Here is a 23,627-nt window from a genome sequence, read left to right as displayed (position 1 = left end):
AACCAAAAATAATTCACATAAAACGGTTTTGGTGTAACATTAAAAAAAATACTGTAGGTGCATGATATTTTCAGTGAATGCTTAAAATATTATTTTCTATACACCATAATATTTTCAAAATATTTTAACTCGTTTTGTGCTATTTATAGGTATAATATATTTTCCATCATTATTAGTTGTTTTTAAATTAATATCGATTGTAAAATGTAACCCAGTCAAAAAGCAATGAGGCACGAATTCCACAACCCGCATAAATTAACTTCACACCAACGTGTTGACGCGTGTCTTGATAATAATCGAAAATAAAAACTAAAAAACATAGGTCTACATAGGTAATCCTTGTAGTATTTTTTTCACTTAAACACATCCTCTTTGACGACAAATTGGCGTCAGTGACTTCTCATCGTAACCGCGGTACGACCGACTGTCAGGCGTTCCACAGCAGGTCTATGAAACAAACTTGCAAAGTCGTCGAGACCACGTGGTCTCGCAAATACAAATAAATTGGCACGTTTCGCACTTTGTGCACAGCTCCAACACAAGCGGTGTTGGGCAAAAAACCATAAAAAATTAACCTAACAAAAACACACAAAACATGGCATAGAGCCCGCAGCTGCATGGTATGTGGGGCAAATCTTCCATAATGGCTACCGAAAATCGGGACAAAAAACCTCGGACAGGCGAACATGCTTAATGGAGAACTTTAACGGATTCGGGAAGGTACGGCACGCGGCGGCTGTAACTCGGGATTTAAGACAATTATGACCAACGGGTGTCAGCCGGACACAAGAGCACAAATCAAAGAATACTAAGAAGTAAAAAATATAAAACTGTAACTTTGAACGAAAGCGGTCAGGGTTCGTAATACACGAGCACAGTAACAATGAGGGGGAGAGGGGTCAAATTCTAGGAGCTTCAAAAGCGGCGCTCTTAAACACTAGTTATTTTAAAACGTTATACAATTTATACGTTACGGTCTGTGTGAACAGCACCGCAACAAGGACATTCACCGGATGAATCTCTTCGTCCGACTCCATAGTGACCATCGGGGTCTACAAATAATTTCTACAAAACAACGCCGCCCATAATCGCCACTCAACAGAGTTGTCACTATACAGTCACCGTACCCGATATTAGCTATCTCGATCTCATCAACGTCTGAAGTGACTGGTAGAACTTTTGTTTTGCAGCGACAGATGATCTGGCTGACTGCGGATCCGTCGAAACTTGAAAGTTTGTGGATTCGACTTGGGGAAACCCGATCATTTTGGTCTCTCCGGCTGATTGTGTGTGCAATGCCACATTGAGCATAGATTTATATCCTTCGTGGGACTGCAAACTCTTGAAATAATACATTTTTTTTTTCATTCCTAAGATTGGTTAAGTTATTGTGACGTCTCTTGCTATTCTAATGTTTTGGATATAGTTCTTTTGACCTTATTGTATGATTTTATTCCGGCGTCTATATTATACTTGCTTAATGAACATTAGTCTGTGCCTTCTTTTTTCTGTTTATCTTCGATTATTGTAGTCATCCAATGACTATTCTTCAATGGGAGTAAGGGTGCTATCTACTCACATGTTTGATTTAATTCTAAGCGTTTCCATGTTGGCATGTTCACTCTCCTGAAAACTTCATAATGATTATTCGTTAATTTGTCTGTCCGTGACATTTTCAACAGTCTTATCCTATATCATATTTCAAAAGCTCATTTTTTAGAATTTCCAGCCATTAACATAATATTTTAGTTTATGTCTCTCCTCTATTTAAAGCATGTAGGCTCAACACAAAAGTGGTTTATTAATAAATATGAACGATTTGAACTTAAACTTATCGCCTAAAATTATTTATGCTGACTTTGAACAGGCAATTCATTTGGCACTTCTAATTGTTTTTCCAAATGCTATAAGAAAAGGATGTTGTTTTCATCTAGGGCAGAGCATTTGGAGAAATATTCAATCGATAGGTTTATGTACACGTTTAAAAAAAAAAAAAAAAGAAATCCTAATGTTATTAAAATTATTTTTTGGTCCATCATTCTTAAGCCCAAATGATGTAAACGACTGTTTTACAAACGAAATCATGGAAATTCAACCCATTGATGATCGTATACATGAATTTTGTGACTATTTCTTAGAAACTTATGTGATGGCTGGCAGTTTATTTCCACCGTCTACTTGGGCTGAATTTTCTAATTCTACAATGCGAACAACTAATGCTTGTGAATCATTCCCCTTTCAAACTAAATAGCATGATTTACTCACCAAATCCCAGTATATTTTAATTAGTCGATATTTTAAAACAAGTACAATGTGATATATATGTAAAAATGCGTAATTCAAATTTAAATAATAGACGTCGAGAAATATTGGAAAAAGAAAAATTTTAAAGTTCAGTTATGACACAATTTCAAAATAATGAAATTAGTAGAATTTTATTTGTAGAACAAATATTGTGTTGTCGACATCCAAATACATTTTATATTATTATTTATTTAAAAAACTGGCCTAAATTTAATATTATTATTTTAATTACAAAATTTTATATTATTTCTGTAATTATTTATTTAAAATATACCATGTACATTTAGTACAAATATAAAATACATTCACTTCATTTTACTAAACTAAATGTAACAAAAGCCCAGTCTTTCAGTGGAAAAGTAAGATTAGAAAAGTTAAAAAAAAAGAGTTATACCTAATACAATAAGTGTATAAAAAATAATGATTCATCAACATGATAATCTGATGGCATGCAATTCGGACAAACCCCTCGATGAGGTGGCATGCAATTTGGACGCACGCGATATGATATATGTATTTTGCAAATGCAAGTTTTAAGTAATTAATTTTTTATTCTGATAAATTTACTAATCTTTTATCTATTATTAATACAAATATTAATATTGTCATCTGTTATCTTACCTAGATACATTTGTTTACCATCTGTATGTACGACAACACTGCTTACACTCCAAGTACATAATAAGGAACGATATAATAATATTATTTAAATATTATACTATTACTATTATCGGTATTGTCACTGTTATTTGTTTAGTTGTGGAAATATAAGTGCTACTACATCAGGCAAACGGCATTTTTATTATTTGTTTGTTTTGTTTTGTTTTGTTTTGGTATGTTTTTTTGAAACATCGTGGTGTGTTGTACAACTTGAACACACACACACACATAAAATTATATTTCAGAATCTAAAACAAACGACTCGTATACAATACATAAATGTAAATATAAACGATGACAATAAAAACGTATTTTTCCCCGCATTGTCTAAACGCTGTGGTATAAAACGGTAAAGTTTCGTCGAAGGTTTTTCGTAATACTCAGCTGAAATAATACCCACCAGACTTTGACGGTAAAAAAAACTTGCGACTCATTTTAGTCCCCAAAGTTGTTTCGATTTTTTATCCCACCTTTTTATTTTTATTATTCCGCTAGGTATATACTGTTTATGTTGTCTTATATCGTATGCATGGCCTGCTCTACACAGAAATAATATAATATTTATACCTATGCTTTAAGGTTATTTTATGTTTTTTGATCACGGAAATTCCTCAAACAAATTGTATCCATCGGGTAATATTTTCGTATTTGAGGAGATTTTTTTTATCGAACGAAAAATTTAAAAAACGCATTATCACATGATTTTATTTTTAGATGTATGGCGACAACAGTACAGTATCAAACATGACGTATCAGTACAAGTATCGTCTCTTACCTTGAAAATAAAGGAAAATACTTGTTTATAATATTATTGTATTAATCTATTAAATATTTTTTTCTCACATTTTACATAATATTCTGTATTTTAAGTAGTTCAATGAATATATATAGGTACATTTTAAAATAATGGCATTATATTATGCTCGATATTTTGGCATTAAAGTTCAAAAATATACAAAATTAGATATTTCAAGAAATAATAACAATTTTATACATTTTTTAATGATTAAAAATTATTATTCATAGGTACATGAAACTTTTAAAATACATCAGTTTATTTTGTACACACAATAATAATTTTATATATACGTTTTTGCCCGCCTAAAAAACGTACTGCCAGTACCAATAGTGGATTTGATACGAATTGAAGGCCATAATATTTATAAAGTGTGAATGGGTTACAAGTTGTATGATTTATACTTTCTAAATGTAAAAAGTATTAACCACCAAAATCAAACTAATTTGTGAAAAATGAGTGTACGTTTATTTTGATGCTGTTTTTTTTCCACACCATTTTAATATTACATGCATCTGTTTGTTATATAGAAATTTACTATATGTACGGCTTCATTCTATTATTTTGCCGGATAAAAGTTTTACATTTATCAATTGGTTTTCATTAGAATCGTGGCCAAAGTAGGAGTGAAGTCAGTATGCTGCAATAGTAAGCCAACGATCCTTTGGCGATAACACAACATACTATGTTATAGTCTATTATCATACATTACATGTTAAATTACTATTCAATATTATAGTATTATACATACTATATAAGTATATAATAATAATATTACTATTGTAAATTATATTTGTTCCATTAATTAGTGTGTTATCAGTACTCACTACTCACTTATATCATTTTATTATCATTATTATACTTCATTGTTTTTTGTGGTATGGTACTTACACCTGCTTAAAAAGATACAGAGGAAACGGACACACGACACCGGTGTAGCTAAATTGCCTATCCAATACGCCGCCTAACATAATATTGCAGATAGTGAAACATAGAAAACTGTATTATTATTTATGATAGGTATTATCTAGTATTTGATTTTTTTTTTATATTGATATCAAATTCAATAGAATATTTTATCATTAGATGATTGAATAAAGAATTCTACTGAGTTTCTGTGGGTTGACGATTCTTTGTGTATTTTAACAAATTCATGAATATGTTTGAAATTAAAATTACAACCATTACATTTTTTTAAATTACAACCATTAGAAAGTATAATAGCAGATGAACCAAATGCAATGCAAAATAGACAGTTCTTGAACTCATTATTAACACAGATAACCCCTTTCGTGAAATTGTTTTGTTATCTAGTGTCTTTCTAAAATAAAGATATCTTGTATTATATAATATGTATAGTTGTATATTACTGCAGAATGATGGCTGTTGTTTGACTAAGTTTATTTTTTGAAAGATATCAGAATTTTTGTTTAAATATTTCATCATAAGATGATAAACGACAGTTTAGAGCCTAGAGCCCAGATAACTAATTACCTAAAATCTAAGTTCACTTATTTTAATGATAATATTATAGATCTAACTACCCAACTATAAATAGCATATAGTCAACTATTAACTTTAATAAAATTAATATTTTTTTTTGTTTATAACACAGTTTTGAGATTTTTAAGCATTGATTGAAGTAGAAATAAACTAAAAGGAAATGCAAAAGTATAAAAAAAATTTTTTTACAAATTTTTTTCACTTTTTTTTCAAAATTTTTTTTTTTAAAACTTGCTGACCTGTGAGCTGGACAGATCTGAGAGCAGGACTGAACTGAGAACTGGACTGATCTGAGAGACGGACTGACCAGAGAGCGGAACTGACCTAAAAGCTGGTCTGAAGCATGAGAGCCGGGGTGACCTGAAAGTAGGATTGAAACATGAGGGCTGGACTGACCTGAGAGTTGGGCTGGACATGAGAGCCGGACTGACCTGAAAGTGGGACTGAAACATAAGAGCTGGATCGACCTGAATTTTGGACTGACCTGAGAACGGGACTGACCTGAGAGCTGGGCTGGACACGAGAGCTGGACTGACCTGAAAGCGGGACTGAAACATAAGAGCTGGATCGACCTGAATGTCAGACTGACTTGAGAACGGGACTGACCTGAGAGTTGGGCTGGACATGAGAGCCGGACTGACCTGAAAGCGTCACTGAAATATAAAAGCTGGACTGACCTGAGAACGGGACTGAAACATAAGAGCTGGTTTGACCTGAATGTTGGACTGACCTGAGAGCTGGACTGGCCTGAAAGTGGGACTGAAACATAAGAGCTGGATCGACCTAAATTTCGGACTGACCTGAGAACGGGACTGACCTGAGAGCTGGGCTGCACATGAGAGCTGGACTGACCTGAGAACGGGACTGACCTGAGAGTTGGGCTGGACATGAGAGCTGGACTGACCTGAATGGGACTGAACTGAGAGCCGGACTGACCTGAAAGCGTCACTGAAATATAAAAGCTGGACTGACCTGAGAACGGGACTGACCTGAGAGCGGGAATGACCTGAGAGCGGGAATGACCCGAGAGAAAGGGTAATTACCGATTTTCGTGGGTGAAGTGAGATTTTTAGACACTGAAACTGGAATTTCAATCATTCCCCAACCTCGAAAAAAGATGTTCAAGGCTTATTAAAAATCACTATCACCTCCTACATTTTTGTTTTTTAACCGCCCGGGGCGTAAACAGTAGTGACTTCTATAGTCATTTCAACAAACATTGTTGTCTGCTTCGCCGAGTCTCACAAGCCCTCCCAGTTTCACGACAGCGAGTTTCATTGGCAGCTAGTTATAATATACGTAATTTATATAAATATTTGATAATGTTAACATACACAAATAGATTTAATATACGATTATGGACATCATAGATGTAAATAATTGAATATGTTATAACAATTTCTATGATTTAAATTTAAAGTCCGTGGTATCGATGGCACGCACCCTGGAAAACAGCTGATGATTCCGTATTCAAGGTCGCTTGGTTTGACTAAACCCACAGGTGGTGTGATAAGTGTGGTACAACCACTGAACTAACTCAAAATAAAATACGACGGTGCCTAAAATAAATAATAAATTATTGAAATTAAAACAACAAAAACCTGAGGTTTAAAATAAAAATGTACGTATGTAAAGTGACTCATGATGAATGATCTAGTGCAGTGGTCTTCAACCTTTTTGGACTTGCGACTCACATTTTTAGGCCTACATTTTTCGCGACCCACGGAAGCTTTATAAAAAATCGTAAATTGCTTAATGCTTTGCAATAGTACTATTAAAACTAATATATAACTGATACATAATACACAACATACACTACTATTTTTAAACTCATTTTCATTTATTAAATTTCTAAATGTAATTATTAAAAAATTATTTTTTTACCTTTTATAATTTAAAAAATTGTATTTTTATTTTAAAAAGAAGACTTATCGCTACCCAATTTTAAAGCTTACGCGACCCAAAAATGGGTCGCGACCCACCGGTTGAAGACCACTGATCTAGTGTGTAAGCCACTCAACGTTAAAAATTTATTAGAGCGACGATTTTTTGCTACAATAATACTTATAATAATTATGTGTATTCCTATTGGCTATGTTTACTGTGAGAGAAGCATACAATCGACAAACGATTCAGATTTCCAAAAAAAAAAATGGAACGTTTAGAAAATATAAACCTCTACGAAAAACGAAGAATTAAAATCCGACTAATTACCATGTTATAATATTATTATGCACAGCGCACAGAACGTTTTATTATTACGGTCATATATAATGATAACCATCGGATTTTCGATTATATTTAGGCACTGTAATTAGGTATATTCGTTTTTTTTGTTATTTTTATTACCGTTATGAAATAAATTGTTGGTTATTTTCTTTCTTTACTTCACGTTATAAAATATATATGATACAATACAGCATGATAGTTGCGCACACATAATAATATACATTAGGTTGTACTTTTTTGCTTTCCAAATGCAAATTTTTGCAACATATTAGATCGTGCGGCGCGTGCATTAATAACGGTGCAGTAAAATTAATATTTATGAGTTCTACCTGCGCTGCTTATATTTTTTTTCCTTCTATTATTTCGTGTCCAAGTTGCAAGAAAAACTGATTTAGCGTATACCTCTATACCGACGTAATAATATTATGTAGATTCCACGTGTACCTACATAATAATAGGCGCGTATATACATACTAAATTGTTTTTTTTATTTAAGTCGCCCTCTAAGGCAATGTCCATTGTGATTTCATTCGTAGATGTTTATGTACATGTGGAGTCGTGGACCATGTGAACGCTTATTACATAATTTATACTTTTAGCAATCAAAGACAATACATGATATAATGTATATGACCATTGCTTGAAACCTATAAATTATAATAGCATTTACATATCTTTTGAAAGAACTCAAATTTATAGTACAGTAATCTACAAAGTCATTACATACTAAAATGAGTTCAGAAATAAATATTTGTAATGGTTTTTTTTAGACATTTTTAGGCATGTTTAAGCTATTTTTATGATAAATTTTGAGAGTAAAAAAAAATATATGGAATCAGTCAGTAAATCATAATATTGTGTCCCAGTGTCCCACGAGTTTTTGTGTTTTTGGAACCCTAAAAACTAGCTCAGAATGAAATATAAGTTATAATTAAACTATTGTAATTTGTTATTTATAGTATAATTTTTTTTAAGAAATAAACATATTTAATACTTTTCAAAATTGTTTTATAAATTTGGCCAATTTGGGTTAAGTTGGTCTTGTAAATTTTATATTTATAATTTAAACGCCAAGTAAAATAAAATTGTCCTCGGTGGGTGACCACCTGGATTTTAGTGACGAGTCCTCGACCTAAGTACATAATATGTTCCTCAACTAACCGTAACTCACCTACAAAAATGCTAATATCCAGAGTTGCTAAATTTTAAGATTAATAAAAAACATACTCAAAAATATTATTACAACTACCCATCCAATAATTAGGTACCTATTTTGTGACACATTATATTATATTATATTATATCAACAAATATGTAATATAATTATTATTTAAATTAATTAATAGTAAGCACTTAATATTTTAACAATAAATTGTTGTATATTGCCAAATATAGTCATTATAGTCATTATAGTATTACGTGTAACATCTTATAATTATTTTAATAAAACAAAATGTTTTTTCATATATTTGAATGCATACATGCATATATGAATAGTATGTGATAGATAATCATAAACTATGTTAATAAAATGTTAAAAATTTAACTTTAATAAAGAATCATAGGTATCTAGTTATTACATAATTGTTTTAAGATATATCAGTGCAATAGAGAAATAATTCTAGTTACTGCAGTTGTTATTTGTAATATTTCAATTCTAAACTATTTGTATTTTAATTAAATAAAATCAAAAGTATATTCAATCCATTAAGTTAAAGATACATTCGAAATTGTGTTACTCTATCTGGATTTTAAAATTATTAAATACAATTTTTTTTTAAATGACTTTACCCGAAAAAAAATGTTTTGATTTATTGTTGCACATTTGAACTGTGACGTCGATCAATAATTATTGTCATAAACATAATAATATAATATATTATTATAAAAGAGCAACTATGTAACTTGTCTTGTAGGTATTCCTTTCAGTGCACTTTAAGCGCCCAGCCAACTCATCAAAATGACTATATCACTCTAAATTAATAAATACTGTGTTCGGCAAAAACGTAATAACTATGGCATTACGTGGATATATTGTTACAAACGAACGTCACCAAATCCACAGCAGTAACACGCACCGGATATAGCACATTATTATATATTAAACGTGAGCGCACACTATTCCACAGGTACACATAATATGTTATTTTTGTTCAAAGAAACTCTCGGTTTTTCAAAAACGTGCAGAAGTTTTACGAGAGTCTTACACCGCGGACTTTGGGACTAACAGTGGGCGCAAATCCACCAATAGTATAATAGAGTATAAAAACAGCGATGAAATTTCTTTCAACTGTATATTGAACTTTTTAATCTTCGTCAGTCGTGGTGTTGGTGGAAGACGATATAAAAAGAAATTAGCCTTGTGTTTGTCTCGTACTCCGCTGACGCTGCGATTTATGTGTTATGACGCTTGTGTGTTTGTATTTAATTACTCGGATGGAGGCGTCTCCTCGCCTCGACGTCCAACCAGATGATGTGATTCAGGAAAAAATATAAATGCCTAGCCAACACCATTGCTAAAGATCATTTAAAAGTCATAGACTTAGACTAATTTAATAACTATCTTTAACAACAACAAAATCTAGCAGCTGGACGTACATTTGAGTGTACTATGCGTTAGAAAGACGGATACAACACATTCGGTACGACTTTCTCTTAATATATTAAATTATTACCCACTGGTCATTACTCATTACTCACTTATCTACTAAAACCTAGAGGCGGTCGCCTCTTGATTACCACATTCCCAGCGTGTAGAACTCGTCTTTGTCACTACCGCATCGATGCTTACATGAGTTCATTTCCAGTCAATAGTTAATATTATTTCTCATGCAGGATACTCGTGTATCTTCAAATATTACATATTTACAAGCACATAAGTATATTAATTCTAATTTCTAATAAGGTTTTAAGTTTAAAATAAATTAAAATATTTTAGAAATGTTGGGTTCTAATGGTTTTTTTACATTAATTTCTGTTATGTTTCTTATAAAAATATATTGTACTCATATCTATTTATGTTATCCATGTACTAATGAAAGAAGAAAATTCCTTTTTTTTAAACTGAGTTGTTTTAATATTTTTTCCATATTAATTTTGAAATTAGTGACCTAATTTGTTATTGGTTAACTATTAACTTCTAACTAGACAGACTAGTGTTCATTTAACTTTACTTGAATAAGATTATTATTTTCATTAACTTCAACACCTTTTTTGTTAATACTGATTAAATCAATCGGTTTTAAAACTCAGATCAATAAGTCAGTTTTTAATTCAAAAGGTAAATTCAACAAACATGTTTATCGATAGTTGCTAAAAAATACCGACATTATTATCATTGACTAGAAAATATAGCTGAATGCATCGTATTGACTGCAATTTATGGGAATTAACTTCAAATGTAGTCAAACAGTATTTTCGACGTAATATTATTTTATATGTAGTTCTCAACATTTTTTAAAGGTAAATAACTAACAATGATTCTGATTATGAAATTAAAAATATAGAATAACGATCATGAGAGAAGTGAAAAACAAGATTTAATTTGTAAATACACAGTATTAAAAAAGGAACAAAAATCTACTTGAAAAATTAGTGTGGAAGGATAAACAATTTATCACTCTGTATAATGAACGTTAAATACAAGGGCGACAATGAGGTTTGCTGCAAAATTATATAATATATATAATATATATATATATATATCAGTTGTTGTCGACGTATAATATGTTATAGTAACTTTACGCGTTTCCTCGCCATTGCCTTATTCTAGCTGTTTATTCTTAACTCTTGTCTCCTGTCGTTTCTACAGTTGTATTGACCGTTGTGTCATACATTCATTGCTATAGTGAACATAAATTATAGTAATGAAAATAATAATAACATAACATAGTATTATGGTCGATGAGTGATGACTATATATTTTAATAACAGTATAATTATTTTTATTGTCTTACGCCAATTGCTAATAATATTATTGCCTGTAAATTAATAATTTTTTAAACCACTCGTTAGGACCATCAATTAGTTGGATGGACCGATCATTGGTAAAATTACTTTTCGTTGGTCTGACATATTCGTAGTGGCTTATAACACAGATGATTTTTTTATTTCGTAATTTAACTCATTAAAATATTACAATTTGAATACAGTTTTGTATTTTAAGATGATATTATATAATTTTATAATATTATATATAAACAGCAAAAATAAGATATGTGGTGATACTCTTGACGTGTAACTCAACTGTGTTTGATTTTTGTTTCATATCAATAACAATCATTCAATGTAATTTGAAATATTCCTCCAAGATGCCTGCAGTGAATTGGTGTAGAGACTTGTTAAAATAATAAGACGTAATAATAATGATAAAAAATGGCTTCTTCTATCAAGCAATTCACATCATCATATTATTTATTCACTTGCCACATATTCTTATTGGCCTCAAGGTTTAGACAATAAGTATCTTTTGGAAATAATAAAAAATATGTATGATGTTTCCATATTTTATATAAATGGTTGTCCATTATATCTACTACAGTCTAAGCTCATTATTTTGAAAAGTATTTCCTTTTTTGTAAACAATACTTCTGAAAGGTACCTACATGATTATAAACCCTAAAAATATATTATACATACACAATTTTAAACATTATATTAATTATTGGTTGAACCACAATAAACTTTTAATTTTAAAATGGCAATAGTATTATGATTAAGATGGTCATAACATAGTACAAATATTTTTATTTATTACTTTTAAATGTTTCGTTTTCGTTAATCTATTTGCGAGATAAATTATAACAAATAGTTTATTATACATTCAATGATCAATATTAAGTGCGTTGTTAAATACAATTAATTTAGTTAATATATTTACATTTATGACGATTTATTTTTAAAAGCTTCTTTAAAATTGAATTCCCCCTGAATAGAGTTTTTCCTATCCGGGTCTTAGGATTGGGAGGTTCGGGAATGAGCTGGATAAAAGAAGCAATACACAATGTCAGGTCAATATGAAAATGTACTATTGGTTGTTGTATTTAGACGAGTAGGTTCGCCGTTGTTGAGCAGTGTAATGTTGTCAATTCCAAGCATTTTGTCTATGTTTTTCCTTTCTCGTCGGTTTTGTCAGATTAATAGCATAAGCTATGGCAATTGAAATATCAAACCAAAAGAAAAGGAATATTGGTAATTGTTGAATTATATTTTCAATTTCAAATGCCTATATATTTTTTTTTCGGTTTGGTTAGTTTGGTTTTGTAGTTGGATAGATATTACAACTTTTACCAGGGTAGATTGAACTTTGATTTGTGAGCTTGGGTAATCGGATCGAACCAGTAGGGAAAACCCTCCGCTATCTCGATGACAGTGGGATCTGTTAGTGATGTAGGAATTGAAGTTTTTAATATATAGGATTAAGTTGTTATTGAGATAAGTTTCTTGAAGTCATACAATTTTTGAATTGTTATTTTTTTTATGTCGTTTAGTATTTTTAGAAGGCCGTTCTAAAAAAGTTCTACAACTCCAGTATATTATATTTTGTATACTCATAAATGGCATTTTAGTGAGATGAGGGTAATATTTGGATAAGAAGGCTGGATAATTTTGTAAGTCTTGAAGAACAAAAGATGGCTTAGGTGTACCTAAAAATAGCGTAATAAAATACCAAGTTTTTGTCGTTTGATCTTTTACTCTGATTCTCACTTTTTCAATTCGATTTGATTAATTAGTGAATTAATGTCCATGTTGGCATCTTTATCAATATAATATGTATGTGTTAAAATATCAAAATATGCAACTAAGTATAAAAATATGCATTAAAATATTAACAAGTATACTAAAAGTGTTAAATGGAAGAATTGATATAATCTTTTAAATTATCCAGAAGCATACACATATCAACATATTTGAAAATGTTTGATGTATACAAGATTGGACATTTGATTTTTTAAATGACTGAAATCAAATTTGAAAAATCATAAATAGCTTAAAATAAATATTCTCTTATTTTATTTTTAATTTACACCTCAATATATAACTATAATATCATCAAATATCAAAATGATGCGTTAAAAAATCAATGTATGCTACAATATTTCAAAACATCAACTAAAGTAATAAAAGTATACTTTAAAAACATAATTATTTAACCTTTGTATAATTCACGTTACAAAAAAAAGTCCAACTTCCCCTGCAACTTATATTTTTGAAAGAAAAATGTATGCAAATTCATACAAATCAGTGCATTAGTACATACAATATTACGTACTTATAATAACCTAAATTATACTCGGAACTTAAGCTGTCAGAAACATTGAGGTATGGTAGTCACGAGTGTAGGCAATTCTTAAAGCGTATATATTAATTTACGACTTACTACATAGTTATATTATTTATAGATCATAAAAAATAGGTATTTTAAATAATTAGGATAATAATATTATTATATAATATATTAATATCTTATAACTTAAACTACGTTTGGCTGTCTGAAAAAATGACCTATGGTTTATACAAATGTAGGAACTTATTTTAAGATCTAAGATAATTTATAGTGAATATAAATAAATAATTTCTGTATAACTTATAGACGTATAGTTAGTAGCTTATAATATAAATACGATACCTACTAACATAATATTATGGATGATAGCTACACTAAAGATCGTAGGAACTTACCAATAAATGGTACTCGAATTACTTGAAATCTATGAAAGTGCTTCTCAATATATTATTAGTTCAATAAACGAGTACATGTAAATTAGTACAAATAAAACTATGTCATACATAATATATAGGTATCCGGACGGAGACTTCAATCATTGAACACTACCCCGTAGAGACATGTCTAAGAATACATCAGCTTCGTATTGAACAATAACTACTACGAGCGAGATGATTGAATTAAAATATATTCACATATTGCTTGTTGATTGTTATATAATATTTAGAGTACAAACTCAGATTCCTACTAGGATATAAAATAATATAGTACAATGATAAGATTAGAATACGTTTACTTCTTTCGATGAAATTAAATGAATTTATTTCGTACAAATAAAAAAAAACTATTTACCTAAAAGTGTGATTGTTTAAGAAAAACTAGTTTTTATTTAAAAATTTAAAAAATTGTAGATAGGTATGTTAGTTGACATCAAATCTGAATTTCTATCAATGTTTCATTACAATTTTTGTTTTTAAATTTTGATTCTTGGATTTGATAAATAACGCATTAGTGTGAAGGAAAACAGATAAGTGTTATACATTTTGATTCCAGTCATTAAATTCAATAACCTTAAAATTATATAGGTGAATAATATATTCTATGATTATCTGAATCTGTTATAATTCAAGGTATAATACTCTAATTGATATCTTCTCTTCCATAGTAGTACTGACCTCTAAAAGAAATATTGATGATTGTATAAAAAATATTTCCTGAAATTCAAATTAAGTCATATCTTATTTAATTTTGGTATTTTCTACCACTGTAATTTCTGGAATATCATTTATATCGATCAGATTCCAGACTCCTTGAATTTATAAATAAAATCAATTATTTTATAGAGAGTAAGTACTAAAGTCATAAACAGTGTTTTAAAACAATAATTTAATAATAATTGTAGTCGTTTGAAGACCAACGTCTTATTTGTATTTTGTTAAAGTAAAACAGATGTTTATAAAATATATGCAATATTATGTCTTCAATTTTAAATCAATTGTTTTTTTTGGTTTTTTAACACTATTTTTTCGAGGAAAAAATCAGTTACTGTTAGAACAAAGGAGGGTATTTTAAATAGTCAATACAATGGTGTATATAATAAAAACATTGGGATTTTGTAGGTATCAAAATAACTAATTTTTGTAAGTAAGCTATTTAGTGCAAAAAAAAATGTCGTTTACTCACACCTATCTATACATACTAAACACAAAAATAAACATAATAGAGGGGGACGAGGTGACCGAGTGGTCTGACTCTTCCGCTGCGACGCAGCCGGTCGCGGTTCGATCCTCGGCCACCGGGCGGCATTTTTCTCCGGACAAGTCGCGGTGACCGGAGAGCAAGTGCTGCCATCCCCCACCCCCGGGGCATGGCAGAAACCTACGGGTGCCCCATTCGAAATTCTGCCAAAACAAACACACACGTGTTCCCCCTACCGTTCCAAAAACCTACAAACCATCAATACAAAAAAACCTACAGTACCTACTAATAGCTAATGGCCTCAGTTGCCGGGCTCAGGATCAATAAAAAAAAAAAAAAAAACATAATAGATATCGTATAAAGTTTAATTATAGGTAATATATTAATACAACTATACTTACTATTTAATTTATCAAATATTATAAAAGTTAATACATTTATGTAAAATACTAAAGTGTATAAAGTGCATGAACTATTAAGTAATTATGTTAAAATACATGTATTGAAAAAATAGTTGATTACATGATGAAATGTATTACTGGTAGACTGATTCTGAAATAAATTATCTCTAATCAGAGTTTAATGCACAAAATTGTCAATTTTTTTCAACTTAATTTAGCAAAACACATTTTACTCAAAAGATAAATTTATAATCTCTGATAATTGAATTTAATTAAAATGTTTACCTGTCTCTCCTTCGCCTTTCGTATTCATAGTGTTCACTTTTGTTTTCGATGTCTAAGCTATGCTATGCAGGACAAAAACATGCCACCTTTTATATGTAACTACTATGTAAGTAAAGTATTAAAATATTTAAAAATGAAGGGTTAAATTGGTTACTTGCAAATTAAGAACATATTCAATTATTAACAAACAAAATTAACAGAATATTTATAACTAAAATCAAAAACATTAATTAATACTTTTAATTGCGCATTCTTCGTTTGTATCGGTTGAACGGATGTTTTCGAGAGCAGTGCGATCAATATCAGTATCTACTTCATTACCTAATGAAGCATTTTTTCCCCCTTCATAAAAATAATCATTTTCCTTTCTACTTATATAAAATATATTATGTACAATGTCAACTATTCATGCATAAATAATTAACTATCAGCGCTGATTCTAAATTATTAGAATTATTAGAACGAGGGAAAAGTGACAACAATATTTCTACTTACTCTGTAGGATGATGGTAATATCTTTGTTTTCAATCATATTATAACCAACAATAATTATTGTAATAATGCTTCACGTTTTTATGATTTTATTTTTGTTATGATCATCTTTGGATACTCTTAGTTAAGACCTTCCGATACAGAATTATTTTAAACATTACCTATCGAAATTTCAATTGAAGAGAACGCCGCACCGGCAATGTGTTGTCTGTCTTAAACACGTACGAAATATCAAATGTTCGTTCACTAGTTTCAGTAGTGTGTTGTTCGAATTGTTATTAAAGTGCATTCACCAATTATACAATTTAAAGGTAAGATTATAATTTAGGGCTCCAAGTAGGCTTTTATTGATATTATTTTTTTAAAGTAAATTATGATGGTTTTAAATGCACAATTTCCAACTTCATGTTTTTATATTGTTCTATAATATTTATTTCATAACTGTATGATTTTTAATTGGATTTTAAACATTTATTCTTTTTTCGATTTAAAATATCACTTTTGATTTCTACCTTTTGCGAATCCTGTAAGTGGATTAACAATGAGCCTATGAAAACAAAATATTACTCACTATTTATTATTTATTTCTTACTAATGAACAATAATAGGTTAATAGTGTTATAAACCTGTTGACTATTGCTACATTTTAAAATTAAAATCTATTAAGTTCTAAGTAGATGATCTCTTCACACAGGCCAGGTTGTTTGCTTGTTTGAAATATTGCAAATTAAATTAAATTAATCAAATTCTATTTGTTTCAATATTTCTTATAAATCCACATTTGTGTAAATGATGTACTTGATACATCACTTGTGTTTATTGTAAAAATAAATACTTCAAAGATTGTACAAAATACTAGATTAAAAAAAAAATTTATCGATTTGTACAATTATAAAATGATTACATTTCTTTGATATGTATAAGCTATCGATTCAAATATTATGTTTACATTTTTTATCACTTTTGAGTTCTTAGAATATATTTTTTTAAATAATTGTTGTAATCGATTTCAAGCCCTGCCGTACACAAACCACGATCGCGTAGAAAGCGGCTGAGAGTGCGCGCAATAAATAAAATAATAACGATAATTATGATATTATAAACAAGTATCACACGCGTTACTTTTAATACAATGTACCTAATGCAGTTATGTACTTATGTGCGTAATATATTACTATATTTAGTGTATTATAAATGTCTGCGGGATTGTAGATAAGAGAAATAATTGAGTTACGAAATAATTTCACCGCAGGTTTAGCTATCGTGCAGACTTTTGGCGCGGCGACCGGCTACATCGTACAATATTGCATGTAAGTATATTATACATATATATATATAGCCGAGGTGCGGTTCTGGCGGATGACAAAATGGTTGGCCGCACTATGCAATAATTAGGTTACTCCGAATATATATATATATATGTTACCATGGAGAGAAATGGGACGAAAATCCAGAAACCCACCGAGCTCTATAATATAATATAATATATAATATGTAAGGGTGCGTGCGTGCGTGGTGCGGTGTACATAATTGGCTCAAGAGGGCGGGAAATCTCTTTATATAATATTGTTGTATGCATTATATTATTATAGTAATGTCATTATATGCCACCGAGGCGGATTTAAAGGAAAAGGCCCAGTCCACAAACATTACAAATGACCCGGCAAAATAATCACTCAGTGGTATTGTGACGTTTTAGGTTTTTTTTTATTAAAATGCGTTTTGTGTTAAATTATTTAACATTTAACTGTGAATTAGGTATACCTATCCATATAAAATTCAACATCAAATTTCTAACTGTACGACTATATGGCTTTTTAGAAAGGAAAATAATATTCACTATAGTGATAGATAACTCTTAGAAACAACGGATAGATAAATGAAACAATTCATAAATACCTAATGGATACTCTTTGTTGTAAAGCTTATTTTTGCATTCTGTTGTTGTCACGTTTTAAATTATTTGATATTTGTAATAGTTACACTTGAAGACGATATGGGATTTTATGTGTATTAGTTCATTAAATAAAAATACCTGTATGAGTATAAATTGTCAATATACAAGTTTATACACATTTGAGGTGTATGGTTATAAACTTATGAATATAATCTGTACCGGATTTAAATTCCCTAAAAACTATCGAAAAATAATCTTAAAAAATAACAAACAATTGTTTAAAAATGGGTTTTAAACGCAATAATGCCCTTAAAAGAGTGTAACTTATTCGCAAGTGATAGTAAAACAATGGTTTATGATGCACTATTTTGATTTTTCTAATTTACATACTAATTATCTTGTACAATATTAATGTATAATATTGTATATATTACTTACTAAAAATTTATAAAATAACCTAGAAATGCTTTAAAAATGGAAAAAATTAAAAAATTGAAATAAAAGTTTATTTTTACGTTTATGTGTTATATAAAACGACTTATTTATACTTAAAAATCATTATCCTCGAAAATCCAAAATCAATGCACTATATGTATTGAAATCCTTGACTTAAGCTTAACTATTTCTCTATATGCACACTTGATGTACCTACACATGACACATATTAATTCAAGAATAATTGGATAGATTCACATTTTCTGTTCTGCGTTTAACACAATTAAAAAAAAATTGTGAAGTGCTGAGTCTAAGTGAGTCTTACTAACTTTTATAAAATGTATTGATTGTGCATTAGCGTTTATTTTAAATATTTTCTTCAATTAAAAACAAAATATAATTGATTAATTATTATACTATAAGTATAATATATAGTTAATTGTATACTTACACGTGTATGTTAATTACTTCTAAATGAGTAACTTCGACAAACTTGAAATATGAAATTAATGCATGGATTTGCATCCTATTCAATAAGCTTATTATTTTCTAATCTTATTTGTTAATTGGTAGATTAACAGCTGTATTACATAATATAGCACCTGGTCTATCCTACACATCCCACCTTGAAACGTGATTTTCTTATTCAATTTAAATGTGTTTGATATAATATATTTGACTTGTCAAACATTTAGAAAATGAGTATTTAATTTTTTTTTCTTTTGTTGTTTAACAAAATTATAGGTTTTGATTGGATCGTTTTAATATTTTTAATAGTTTTTTAGTTTATATTACTTTAAAACGCACTACTTTCAGAGTATCTTTGAATTCGTGCACAATTGTACGTTTACTTATAAAATATTTTTAAATGTAATTAGTTATGCAGATATAAAGAGTGTAAAAAGTCACTTTAATATCGAACTATCGGAGTATTTTTAAAAATAAAATTGTCTGCTTTGGAATAAGGAATTAAAAATGCACGTAGTTGACATTAAAAAAAACTAAGACATTAGAAAATTATTACAGTAAAAAATAGTGAAACATTATAATTTGTTTAGAAACATTATGTTTTTTAACTACTTTAAATTATGTAAAAAAATATACATTTGAAATAAAAGAATAAATTTATCACTCGGTATTGAGACAGGAATCTGAGGAAAGGATTCTATTCGGCTTTAATAAATTATAATAGGTATTTTTCCATATAGATAAACGAATGAATAAAAGGCTTACAAAAAACCAAACGAAAAAACAAAACATATAATATTTGCTTCACCATATTTATTGAGCGTATTGAGATTCAGTTGACTAATATAATTTTTTCATACACTTCAATTGAGTATTTAATTATATTTATTGTAACTTAATCGACGTGTAAAATATTATATATAATATACATATATGTATGTATATATATATATAAATATATAATAATAATAATAATAATAATAATAATTTGATAAAGAAAAAGAAAGAAAAAAAAATAACGGAAGCATACAATTAAAACAAACAATATAATAATCATCACAATAATAATAATTTATAAACTATTTGTATATAATTAATAATACTTATTATTGACATAAATAAGGGGAAACATAATATAACATATAAATATATATACATATTCAATATAATATATATAATTATATAATAGTATATATATATTATTATCATAGTAATATACAATATAATAATAATAATAATATATTATTATTATGTTATTTATGAACGCAAACGAATAACGGTCTTACAATAATAGACTACAAAAACTTAAAATAATAACAGTTTAATATAATATAATAATATTATTATTACCTAACGAGATTTAGAATATACGACGGTAGTTTCACATTTTTTACAAATTTTTTTCGTTTTTTTCGTTTTTTTTTTATCTTTTCAAATAACAACGCGCTACCGTTTGCTGATTTAAACACTAAGGAAGTCAAATTGTATTATCGTTTAAAATGTGCGAATCACAATCTGAAAGTGCTTTTAAAAATATTTTCGTTAAATAATTATATTAATGTCTAAACATATGCGATATCATAAATATATTACATAATATTATATCGTTTATAATAATACATAATAATAACAATGTACCGTTGTTAACAATACACATACAACTACGCGGGTACATATATTATTATTATATAATATCAATATAAAGGCAAACAAAAAAATATACATAAAATACGATTTGGGTTCTCATGTCGCCACCTAGAAAGGGGCAAAATCAAGACCATATTGTATTATGTAATACTATAAGGGATACCTCTACTGACTCATTTTTTACTATTAAATAATTTCTTTTGATTTCGATTTTAGTCGTGATTTATGTACCTACGAGACATAACTATATTATAGAAAAAATGAACTGGATCTTTGAAATCGATTCTGTTTTTTTTCAAGGATATTATTTTGGTTTGGTCGGATGAGAAGAAGGTTGATGTAGCGGCGGAGGAGGAGAAAGTGGTCGACATTTTTAGAATTTATAGTTTTCGTAGACGATAATGATTTTTTTGCACCGATCGCGATGAAGTAATTATTATTATTATTACTGTCATCACCCATCAGTGGAGGCTTTCGATTTGGATTTTTTACCAAAGCGCCCTGCGGAATATAAAAATAGGCTACCAGATGATTATCTAGATACTTTAACTGTAAATTGTCGATATCTACGCTAAACCCGTCGTAAGAAACAAAAAAAAAAAATATTTGTACACAACAATCGTATTTTACCTATGGGTATAGCAAAATAGAATGCACTTAAAATAAAATCGTGTAATATTGTGCGTTTCGTATTGTTAATTTTTCGTTTTCTCTCGATATAATATCATATAATACCGTCGAATACGAACACTGTTAAGTGTTAATACAATGTGTTCGACCGACTCTAATACAATATAGTATATTATATTATTAATATGCATAAAACGTCACATAAACACATTTTATATAATATCAATTAATTATGTATAATCGGTAGTGCATGCGCGTACACCACCTCGCGCACATACTACACACACGCGCATACAATTTTTACATTAATACATAATATCTTCACTGTGTTACACATCATCAAGTTGTATTATAGTTTTGTACACGCGAATATAATAATATTAGTAATAATACATATATATTTATATATAATTTGCGACTTACAAAAATAATTTTGAGAAATTAGAACGGCGACACCTATCAAATAATAATATGTTGGAAATCAATCAATTATAAAAAAAAAAAATGTACCTTTTACCACTAATTATTACAATACTCGTTTTCGTTTCCTCTTAATATTACATATTATTATACCTATACATATTATAATAATATATAGTTTTGTAACCTAAAATATGCCACTGGAACAATGAGCTAATCACAGGGCAACGCTATCTATATAAACATATATATGTATATATATATATGTGTATATATATTACCCTAATCGTACAACAACTACGGTCAAATATGTATTTTTATGTACAAATGGCATAATATACATAATAATATATTAGTATAATATATATAATATTTAGATATATTTTTTTCAGTATAAAACACTACGAATAGTCGACTTTGTATAATATTATAATATAATAATTATTACATAAATTGCTTTAATCGTCATAATTTCAGTCCTAAAATTAACTTAACGTAACCATAATAATATAATAGAATTTTAGTACCTATTTTAAATAATTATAATAATTATAAACAGTCGCAGGTGCATTTCGCGGCCATGGAAATACGATAATACACATATTATCCTATATGTTAGTATATATAGTAATATGCACGTACATTTAGCGTAAGTATACAGAGTCGTCCAAATAGTGCACTTGAACGGAAGTCAAACGCAAAACCGGAAATGGTGCGAACACGAATGTCGTATACAGTGCGGTAGAGTGGTAAATCTTAGCCATATTTCGCAACTTGATTATACTGCAGAATGATTCACCAAGCGACAAGCACGTTCACTCTATTTTCTTAGTCGAACAATGCAGTTACTAAAAATATGCTTTTTGGAGTATTTAAATATACCTAAAGACCACAATATTTCGTACACAATATAAATATTTTTTCAAATTCTTGAGATTATTCTAGAGATGTAAGCACGGTAAATTTACGAATTGAATTTTTACGAGTAACTTTTTTTTTTACCAATAAAATAAGCATGTGACCCTTCCCCCTAAATTAAACGTCTTTACGAGGTAAATATTTCGTAGACATTATACTAATAGACGGACAGCGCTCTGGTCGCTAGAACTACGTACAGTCGATCTCCGTCTAATATAATATTGTCTACAGAGTATATATTATATTACGCCAAATACTACTGATATATTATATTTTATCATACTATCAATCGTTATGGGCAATATCATCAATACTATTAAACGTGGTTGTATCTATATCGTGGTCCATGATTAATCCTATGGTTGTGTATATTGTAATAAATTGTTATCAACCCAAAATTTATTTTAACTTAAAATAGTAATAATTGAAAATATATAGAAAAGTCAATAACACACTACTACTCATAAGGTTATAACTGATAATATATGTATGAGAAAAACAGGTGGAGTAGCGTCCCTGGGTGTGTCCCTGTGTCCTGTGGTTTAATACCCAAAATCATTAAAATATCAACATTTACCAAGTGTGCGGAGTTTATGGATATTTTTTGGAAAAATATCA

The sequence above is a fragment of the Myzus persicae genome, unplaced genomic scaffold, assembly GCF_001856785.1.
Source record: "Myzus persicae strain clone G006 unplaced genomic scaffold, MPER_G0061.0, whole genome shotgun sequence".
In the NCBI taxonomy this organism is placed as follows: Eukaryota; Metazoa; Arthropoda; class Insecta; order Hemiptera; family Aphididae; genus Myzus; species Myzus persicae.
Note: the sequence above shows the minus strand (reverse complement) of the source record.